At 46.1% G+C, this 3,091-nt stretch overlaps 1 pseudogene; it reads right to left on the bottom strand.

The window, feature by feature from the left end:
* Positions 1–454: 454 nt before the first annotated feature.
* LOC134913132 (5S ribosomal RNA) lies at positions 455–574 on the bottom strand (annotated as a pseudogene).
* Positions 575–3,091: the final 2,517 nt, after the last annotated feature.

Genomic DNA, 3,091 nt, shown 5'->3' on the forward strand with positions numbered 1-3,091 from the left:
CTCCTTAGTAACCCGCTCCGGCAGCGTGACGTAAGTGTAGTTCAGGCAGATCAGTATTCAGCGTACAGTGGCAGACAGGTGGAGTTGCTGCTGTCTAAGTCTCCAGCCATAGGCTTGTCCGTGGAGTAATTAACCCCACAGTGCGCCAACAGCATGGAGAAAAGACAGTTCAGAAATATAGATCAATAATCAATATAGATAAATTAAATAAAGGTGGACAAACTGTATTAACTTGCACAGCAAGGGTGTACCAGCACTCAGGGGATATAGTGCCTCAATCTCTATATGAAGTACAATGCCATTGCCTAATGAATCACAACAGTAAAAGTGGATGGTCACAAATATTATAATAATATAAATATTATAATAAGCCAACGTGAGAGACAATAATAATGAGTGCCGTGTAGTATCAAGAGCATAGAAGGAACGTCACCTGTGGGTCAAGAATTGTCCCTTGGTACAATACCCAGTATTCCCATGTTGTCTCCATGCATGGTACTAACTGGGCCCAACACTGCTTAATTGCCAAGTTCGGATGGGATCGGATGGTTTCCAGTGTGGTATGATTGTATCAGACAAATGTGCCCCTATGTAATTAATACACAGTGTGAAAGTGCCATCCCTCATCTCTCAATTATATCACGTCACAGTCCCGTGTAATAATGGACACCACCATTAATGCCAGTGTCTGGGAGACAGTAGGGAGGGGTGGGGAAGGCACACCAAGTTCCTTGATACAACATCCAGTATTCCCACCTTGTCTTCAAGTGTGGTACTGACTAGGCCCATCACTGCTTAATTGCCAAGATCAGACGGGATCGGATGGGATCCAGTGTGGTATGGTAGTATCAATCTCCATGGTATGTGGGATAGGAGTGCATTGAGAATTAGGAACCACTTGTTGTACGGAGAGATACAGGACAATCAAGGATCAGCAAGTGACAATTGATGAAGACATGTCATTAGTGATACAACATGACACACGGCGGTGTCTCTGAAAAATAAACCAAAAAGATTAGACTCTATACAGTAATGTGCAGAGTCAGAGGAAGCATCCTAGGCGGAATTCTTCATTGAGCCCATTGGGGGCCAATGTTTGTAATCTATCAATCCATTGATGTTCTCTCTGTAGTAGAATTTTATTGCGGTCACCACCCCTTTGGAGCGGTGGGATTTGGTCCAAAATGCAACACTTGAGTTGGTTGATAGTGTGTTTTGCTTCCCTAAAGTGTCTTGCCACAGGTAAATTTGAGAAGTCACTTGAGGCCCCACCTAGGGTGATGCTCTTCTTGATTGTGGAACGATGTTGGCTTAAGCGCTCCTTTAGCATTCTGCTAGTCTTTCCAACATAAAGCAGGTTGCACGGACATTTCAACACATAGACCACAAATTTACTGTTGCAGTCAAGTCTATGTTTAATGGTATAAGTCTTGTTATCCTGAGGGTTAATAAACCGATTGCCAAGTAGCAAGAAAGGACAGTTTGGACAACCTGTGCATTTATAAACCCCTGTTTTGGTAGTCAACCAGTGAGAAGGTGTATTCTTTTTTCTCTTAGAGAAATCTGTTACAACAAGCATGTCTTTCAAGTTAGGTCCTCGTTTATATGCAAATCGTGGTGGTTGCGTGATGGCTTTTGCCAGACTTGGATCTGTGCTAATAAGATGCCAATGTTCATGGATCTTGTTGCGAATGAATTTAGAGGCAGTGGTATACATACTGACAAAATTAAATCTGTCGTTGTCCCAGTTGGGGGAAGTGTCTTTACTAGATAGGAGTTCCTCTCTCCTTATCTGGCCAATCTTTGTAGTTAAAAGGGTACAGTAGCTCAGGAATTATATAAACTTGCCTGAACTGGAGTGTTTTCAGGGAATGCTTGAAGGTTTGGGGGCTAGAATATAGGTGGAGATGTACTAGGCAGTGAAAAGAGTGGAGAAGTGAGCCAGTGGAGAAGTTACCCATGGCAACCAATCAGCATTGAAATAACATTTATGTGGTGAAGTCAGCATACCAAAAGTCGGGATCCCGGCTGTGGCAATACCGATGCCGGGATCCCGACAGGGCCACCATACAGCCGCCAGTATACCAGCGAGGTAGGTGATTCCCCCTCTATGGGTGTCCACAACACCCATAGAGGGAGAATAGAACCTGTGGCGAGCATAGCTCACCACCAACACTGCAGCGTGGCAAGTGCAGCGAGCCCGCAAGGGGCTTCATTGTGCTTGCCCCCCTGCCGGCATGCCGACGCTCGGGATGCTGATGTCGGGATCCTGACGTTCAGCTTCCCGGCCGGTGGGATCTCATACTGATCCCACATTTATAATTTGCATACTATGAAATTATACAGAGCAGCTGATTGGTTACCATGGGCAACTTCTCCACTTGCTCACTTCTCCACTTATTACTGCTTAGTACATTCCCCTCTTAAGGTGCATACACATGGTGTAACCTTACGATTTTGACTATATAGTTAAAATCGTATGGAAAGTTAGTGCAAATCACACCGTTTGTACACAGCTTGCGATACCAATGCGTGCTCCCGTAGTGTCAGTATCGCAAGAAAAGATTGTGTACAATCTAGTACATAGTATAGTCAAAATTGTCACTTAGTCAAAATCTCAAGTAAAGATAGGCAACATCGGTGGTTCAGGGCTCAGGGGAGTTCAGGGGAAATCGCAAAGTCAAAATCGTAGACAATCAATATCTTACTGTGTGTATGCACCTTTAGGGCAGGATGTACTAACCTCTCCTGCTGCGGTATCAGGGGTATCTCTGCGATCCCCACCACTCCCCATTGTTTTCTCCTCTCACTGCGGTCCCTCTCATCACCGCTGCGTCCACTCAGTCCTGTGCTCTCCGTAGCACTTGTTCAGCAATGCGCTCCCCCTGTCCCTTCGCTGGCCCCGTATGCTCTAACGTACGGAGCCAGTAACCTCCCTGCGCGCAGGCAGGGAACAGGATCCGGCTTCCCACATGCCAGTGTGCGCATGTCAGGAAGCAGAGACTACTGCGCATGCACAACTGACAGTGGGAGCGCAGCGCTGAACAACCACTACAGAGAGATCAGTGGCCTCGGCGGACCGCAGTGACGC

Source organism: Pseudophryne corroboree, chromosome 4 (genome assembly GCF_028390025.1).
Source record: "Pseudophryne corroboree isolate aPseCor3 chromosome 4, aPseCor3.hap2, whole genome shotgun sequence".
In the NCBI taxonomy this organism is placed as follows: Eukaryota; Metazoa; Chordata; class Amphibia; order Anura; family Myobatrachidae; genus Pseudophryne; species Pseudophryne corroboree.